The sequence below is a fragment of the Diadema setosum genome, chromosome 1 (genome assembly GCF_964275005.1).
Source record: "Diadema setosum chromosome 1, eeDiaSeto1, whole genome shotgun sequence".
NCBI classification, from domain to species: domain Eukaryota; kingdom Metazoa; phylum Echinodermata; class Echinoidea; order Diadematoida; family Diadematidae; genus Diadema; species Diadema setosum.
In genome coordinates this window covers 20548425-20556300 of record NC_092685.1, presented here as the reverse complement: position 1 = coordinate 20556300, position 7876 = coordinate 20548425, and positions in this window count along the sequence as shown.

The window sequence follows — 7876 nt, the reverse complement described above, 5'->3', positions numbered from 1 at the left end:
TGGACTCAAAATTATCTTCGACATAGGCAAAATTCGACTTGTAAAACTTCAACTTGTGAAAGATTATTTTAAAGAAATAAGTAAAGAGAAAATCAGGACTTTTCTAGAGCTTCGACTTGGCCGAGTTTTCAACTTGTGCGAGGTCGACTTAGGCGAGGTTGACTATAAATACAAATGGCAAATTTAATCAATTACATGTAGATGTACAAATAAAATTTGTCATGTACAAGTAAAAACCAAGCCGGTGAATCTATAGTACGCTTAGTAGAGGCGCTCTAACGTTATTAGATCTATAGCATCCTGGATCCTACTTGGGGCTGCATGTTCCGAATAGATGGGAGGGCAGCCTCTGGGAAAGCAGTAGTAGAGTACGAGTACAGTGTAGGTTTTCTTGAAGTAACTGTTGAGTATGGTAGGCGGTTCCGCAGTTTTGTTGTTCTCGGGAAAAATGAATATTTCGCTTAGCTCTCTAGCCCTCGTCACACCAACAGCAGACTAGGGCAGCACACACGTGTTACTTGGAAGGAATCCCCTGCCTGGCTTACTAACTTGTAGCCAGTTTATTCTTCAGCATGGGTTTACATGTAAATCTGAGTTGTAACATAAATATTCATATATACAAAATCAATATAACAAAACCTGCAAATATTAAAGGAAACAAAGGTTAAAACTAAATATTCATAATATGTAAATGATGTATAGGCTTGGGTGATTTGGGCATGTTTTCAATACTACAGGGACCAATGGGTGAGCACTGAAAGAGCGGGAAAATGTCATGTGATATGTGGTGTGTCTGTAATAGGTAGGGTGCATGGATGCATGTGGATGTGAATATGTATGTGGTGTGGGTTGATGTATTGGTGTGTAGAGGGGTGGTACCTGTTAAAACAGAAGGGGGGATACACTGATAATAAATGGTTCAAAATAAATCCCTACATTTGTATGGATCAGGTGTGGCTTCCGGGACTGTGTATTTGAGGAGATGGTCATTTCTGCAAATATAGGTTGCTGGGATTATGATGGCTGGGAAGGAGATGTTCACCAGGTTGTGTTGTATTTTATAAAACATTGTTTCTTGCGCAAGAAGACGGCGGGTGTTTAACAGGACCCAGTCCAACTTGGATAGCAATGCATGGTCTATACTAATCGATCGCTTTTTGATTAAGTACATGTACCTTATATCTTAGAAAATATTCCTCTGTTTCACCTTAATGTCATTACATTATGGCAGGAAATGCGGCACATTCATATTCATATCCCGGGCTCAGATTGTTGACTCGTATCATACGCGTGGAATTCTTGTTTGGCGACAAACACGAGTGACATTTTTTACTGTGCGCCGGTGCAAGCACCACCGACTGCCTTTTCTCCACTGACTAATGATAAAGCAAATACATGTATTGTACTATTGCGTAAATCTAAAACTCTGGGGCGCTGTAATGCGGCATTGTGTTCCCTGCGGCTACGGCAGTTGTGATGCTAATGAGGAACCTTGTATGATGTGATAAAACAAGGTGAACGCAACAAGACACGACGGCACATGATATCAACTTGGAGGTGGTCCGTAGCAGGATGCGACAGAAAATATTGATAGTCAAGCCTGAGTGACCAGATGCCATGAGAACAGGGTCTGATACTACTTGCTCTATTTTATGTTCACTGGGGTGAGGACTGGACATTCCAAAACTAGAATACAATATTAGGCGGGGGGGGGGGGGGGGGGAGGGGATGGGAGACTGTCTCATCTCCCCACAACACTACGTTTTGGGCAAACAAATTGATGGACAACATGTACATTGTGTAGACTCTACAGGAATTTTAGTGTACTCTGAAAATGTATGAGTATGCTTACACTCATTTAAGACAAATTTAGGATTCCTCTTTTAAATGTGTTGAGTGCATGCAGTGTATACATGTGTTTAATGCTGTAATGCATATGATTTTTTTTTTCTATACTCCACAGGATTTAATCAAAATGCCCAACAGTGTCTGGCCAGCTGACCCAATTAGGCACATGAGGCCCTATACAAGGCAACTAGGGCCATTCCTGGTTCCATGTGTGGCACTCATCGGCTACTTAATGGGCAAGGCTACATTTGCTGGATGTGAGTATTAAAAGTACTTCATGTAGATGCCAATCAGATTACCTTCAGCTAGTTTAGGGCCCTGTTTTATGAAGGGTTATACTGTAATTGATTATATACAGCTGTAGTTGATTTTGATTGTAAGTCTATGGCAGCCTGCGTGGTAAGGAAATTTATAATTGATTATATGTATCTTTTGATGAAATGGGGCCCAGGTTTCACAAGTTGTGTTGATGCAAATGTGAGTTTGCATCATGAGTATCATGAGTTTGCATCAGGAGTATGGCAGGAAAGAATGAATGATCTTTGCCCAATGTAGTGTCTTATTAACTTTTATCAGAGTTTGTCAAATTCTTAAAGAGAACAATTTTGTGCGCTTGTAATATGAATGCAAGAATGTTGTTTTGAAAAAGTGGCATGTCGTGTAAATGCTTTCCAAACTAAAGAACATTTTTTGTGCATACATCTTTTGGATTGGAGATAATATTACTAGTGGGAAAAGTCCCACTTAAAAAAAAGATGTTAATTAATCACCCACAACTTTATCAATAGTAAAGACGCCACTTAAATTGCAGAATGCTTTTGCTGTATAAGCTGTATAATGTACTACAGAATATGTGTTAGATGTTTGCTCAAAACAAGCTTCAGAGAATTCCAGTGTCTTTTATCATAAAATTTATGATTTTAGCCCATGAAATTGTCTTCTTTCTCTCTCCCAATCCAGTAAGAGCAAAGAAAGCACAAGCAGCCATTGGATCATCAGGTATGATACAATGTACATGTATTAGATTTCACATTAGATTCATGTTTGGGTTTTGAGTACCGGTGTTTTATGGTTTATACACTTAGTAGCCCAATGCGATGAGACTTATCATGTGTGTTAACTCAGATGATCAGTACGTGAGCAAACTCTATTGAGCATCCACTCCCCCAATTTCACAATCTCATGATAAAGGAAGTAAGGAAAGTACAGTTTCAGTGGGAAATCTTCTCCTACTAGTACTAACAAAATATTGGTGTGTGTTTTGGGAATCAGCTTGTGAGCTGTGCCACAGGCATGCATGTTGAGAAATATAATATTAAATCTTCCTGCAGTATTGGTATTCAGTTGTTGTTTGTTGTAATAGAGTTTTCCTGTGGTCATTTTTTTTTTTTGCCAGTTGCAAGGGACTTTGCTTGGATTTATACTCATTTTATCTTTTTGTAGGTCTATGGATTTTTGTCTTATCTAATCTTGTCTAACTGAAATTTCAACATTCAATACACGTAAGGCGATGTAATTACATTTTGTGTGTCATATGCTTGAATGCAGTTTTGAACAAAGATGCTTTTATTGCAGCACATACACGTACATGTTAGCTCCCACAATTTTACAATGCATGACTCAGTTTTGAATCCATACATCTGTAAATAAGAATAAGCAAATTTGACGGCTACTCAATTCTATTGTGATGTAATTGTTAAGCATAAATGTGTTTGTTTGCTTGGCAATCGAGATGGTGTTTGTTTGTTTATTTGTTTGTTTTTGATGTCCTAATGAAGCTGCATCTGTTTTTCCCCATTTATTGTACATGTTCAATCTTATACATCAAACTTATTGACACAATTATTTTTGTTAAAAACAAGATTTTGAGTGATTCATTTTGTGCATTGTTTTACCCTGTTTAGTCATTATTGAAATGCTTGAAATACTTCAATCACTAAGAGATTATTCATAATTAATGTTAGGGGAAATTCATTTGTTTGTTTGGTTTGTTTTGTGTTTGTTTCTTTTCACAAATCGATGTGTGATACTGTATGTCATTTACAGGGCATTAACATCTGTGACACTTGCTGATCAGGGACCCTTCCATCGTCATAGACAGACAGACAGACATTCTTCATCCTTAGTCAGAGAGAACAACACATGCTGCTGGAATGACACTCACAGAACTGTTGTTTCATGGACTTCATTTCCATTGGCTATAAAAAATCAAAAAAAAAAAAAAAAAAAAATGGCCTCCTCCAGAATATTTGCATTACCTGTCATCGAGAGTTTACCATCATATGTATGCACCACTTCCAGGATCATACTCAAGGAATTCTAAAAAAAATCTGCCATACCAGTGAACATTTGATTTACATAACATAATCAGCAGCAAGTGGTAACCCTGGTCAGGGGATGTGTATGAGTTTGCTTTTGTAATTAAATAGTGTTGTTGAATTTGCTATATCTATGAACGTTCTATGATGCAGTTTGTGCATTAAACTTGAAATGTAAATTTACTGATTGATTGATTGATTGATTGATTTCATCCTGCTGTAAAAACTTATACTTTTTGTTTGTAAGTGTGTGTGAGAGAGAGAAATACACTTCATGGCCTTGTTTCATGAAGATGTTTCATCGACGGTCGTAGCAACTGCTGTTTTTGTAGCAACAACTGTAGGAATGTCACACGGGGGGGGGGGGGGGGGGGCATTTCATGAAGTTTTTGGTCCCACAGACTTGTCGGACAAATTTGCTTTCGGCCAAACAGATGCAAGGATTTTAGTAGCTTATAACAGTTTGTCTGAAATAATATCTGACAAATCGCTTCGTGAATCGCCCCCCCCCCTGAATGCTGCGCTACACTGCTGCTGCCATAGTAACCAAAGTTATTGGGACTTTCTAGGAACTCGAACCTATTTGTGAGACAGGCCCCTGGAGTAACACTGGGTGATTTTAAGTGTGGTGCTAGTGCTGATGTTTATGCTCTCACTAAATGATTACATTGTACAAGAAAGAGAATTCTACCACTTCCAGACAGATTACCATGTAGCTCAAGTGATCCCAATCTTTTAATAGAACAGCCCATGCCTAGTACTCTGAACACCACAATGAAAGTTGAGGGATGGCATTTAGATGACATGATTTTAAAAAGTGAAAGCAATCCATTCATGTTGACTAGGACATGATACAAACCTAAATGCATCAGTTTAATGAGGAAATAGGATTAAAATACATGTACAATGTACACTACATGGTACTACATCAACGTGTACATGTACATTGTACATAATCCCATGTACCATGTACATGTATCACAAATTTGTGACCCTCTCATATTACATGTATGTACAAAGTGCAATTCCTGATTCAATTCGAGACACAGATTTACATAGCTATAGTGTGTTAGTTTATCATTAATTATTTCCTACACATATAACTATGAAAACCATCTGTATCTACAGATCATGTGAGTGAAAGCTGCTTTGATATTTTTCCTGTGAATTGAAGTGGACTGTGTGCCTTCCTTATTTTGTAAACTCCAATATTTATGACAACAGTAACACGGGTACTGAACTTCATATCTCTCATTGAATATGTTCAATTAATAATGGGGAATGAAACCCAAACATAAGTATGGATTGAAGAAATGCAGCAAATTAGTAGAATGCATCAGCGAGGTATGAGGAAAATCAGACTGTCGGTTCGAAACATGAATTTTTAAAGTTTTGGTGCTGCCTGCCATTGCTGAGAAGACTAATACAATTTGTTACGTCACACATGGACGACAATATAAAGAAAATCTACGTGTACCGTGCATTCGATTCTGCAAAATTGCATTTTATTTTTAAAAAGTACACTCTCCCTGGACTTCTTACAGACATATATGTAAAGGGTAATATTATTCCCCCTGCTTTCTGATACAGGTAGGTCAAGTCCTCTTTAATTTTGCTAGAAAAATGAAAATATCGAGTGAAATTTTCTTTGTACGGTGTACATGTATTTTCTTTACATCGTCCATGCGTGACGTTGCAAAAATGTTGTAGTCTTCTAATCCAGCGACCCAGAGATGGCTACAGATGAAGTTTATCATATTCAAATGCTTCATATATTTGATTTATTCATTGCAAATTTGAGCCAATTCGGACAAGGAATAAGGAAGCTGCAGCTCTGTGAATGAATGAAACGTAGAGGGCGACAAATTATCTCCGGGTGTAACTCGTGAACAACTCTACATTTTCAACACACAAGTTTTCTCTTGCTTCACAAACATGGTTCAACTTCAAAATATGCACTTGAAAGATGCATTTTGGTGCCATATTTGGATTTTAGAGTAGAAGTTACGTTTATTGTTCAGAAAAGTTGACAAATGTGAAATTTTATGAATTAAACCTCGGAGACATGTCCACAAAAATGTTAAGCCTCAAGCTCTCTGCTGCCCTCTACTGACTGTTTTCCTTATTTCTTGCCCGATTTGGCTCAAACTTGCAATGATTAATTCGAACATATCAAGCAATTAAATAGAATTAACTAAATACATTCTTTAATACATTCCTTGCTTTTTAACGGATCGACCGATTTTCCTCAACTACGCTGATATATTCTACTTATATTGCTGCATTCCCTCTATATACGAGAATATTCGGGTTTCATTATCGTTTATTCAGAGAGCAAGAAGTATGTCGTGGACAGTGCCATAATTATGAGTGACGAGGACTAACACATTTTCTTATACACCACTTGCATTGTTGGGACTTGTTGATCTCAGGGCTGCCAACTCTCACTCATTGAGAGTGAGACTCACTCATTTTGGTCCTTTCTCACTCTAAAACTTTATTTCATTTGCATGCATTTCTATTGATCTCACTCATTTTGACTCCTAAATTATAGCATTGGCCTATGGGAGTCTCACTCTCAGCTAGTTTCCAATGTTGGCAGCCCTGTGATCTGAAAGTCAGTTTTGCGTGAGAAGCATTACGCATTCGTATTATGGTGCAAATTTTAAGTTGTATCCCTCGGTGCGTGTACCGGAGGATACTTTTGATTTAGCGGTATCAAGTACGCCATGTCAGTTTAGGACACAATGAACTGACAGTCCAGTTAACAATGCGATAAAGGGACTAGCTGTACAACAGTTGTTCAATAGTTTTCGACGCGATTCATCGGGCGACGTCTACCAACAGAAGCCGGCCGTGTTCACACCGTCACGTTAATCATTGATCACTTGACAATTTTCCAGAAGCTTGGGAAGTGCTGCAGCGGAGACGGAATAATTCGAGTGTCTTGTGGCGTTTGATAAACATAATATTCGGATCTGAGATGACAAGACTTCAGGCGAGATGATATTTATTTCGTCATCCTAACTCCGTAGGTCATCTCATACTCTTTGAGCTCATCAACGTAGAGAAGACGAGTTGTGTGATCTCGTCTTCTCAGCATCTCGGGTCCAAGAAGACGAGAAGTGAGGCGAGATACGAGAATGCGAGATGTAACTGTCGCGTGATCTTCTTGCCTTCTCGGACCCGAAAAGTCGAGAAGACGAGATCTGGATCTCGCCTTTCTTGGTGCAAACGCAAAACACATCTAGCCATTGAGGTTGTGCATGCGCGTAGAGACTTTCAATCCCCCCCCCCCCCTCCAATAAAACAAATTAAAAGCATGAAACATTTATTGGTAATGCCGGTAAAGGCCCAAATCCATCTTCTTTGTTGGAAAAAACACACCTTACAACATGTATTATAAACATCTGAAGAGCATTGTTGAACCTAAACTTCAGTTCATATTTGTTTTTTGTTTTTTTCTTGTACATGTATAATTGATGTTATCTGGGGGGGGGGGGGGGAACGTCAAATTTTCACTTCCAGCAGGACAAACAGATAAAAATGGTCTCTTTATACAGAAAAACCACCATTATTTTCATCCTCGACACTTAAGCTCATACGTCTTAATTCCCCAGCGGAGACTCAGCTTCCTTCCCAGAAATGGCGGCTTCAGTATTATTCTTCGACCTTGAAATGCTCAATGAATGAGTTTGGATACCGGTTTT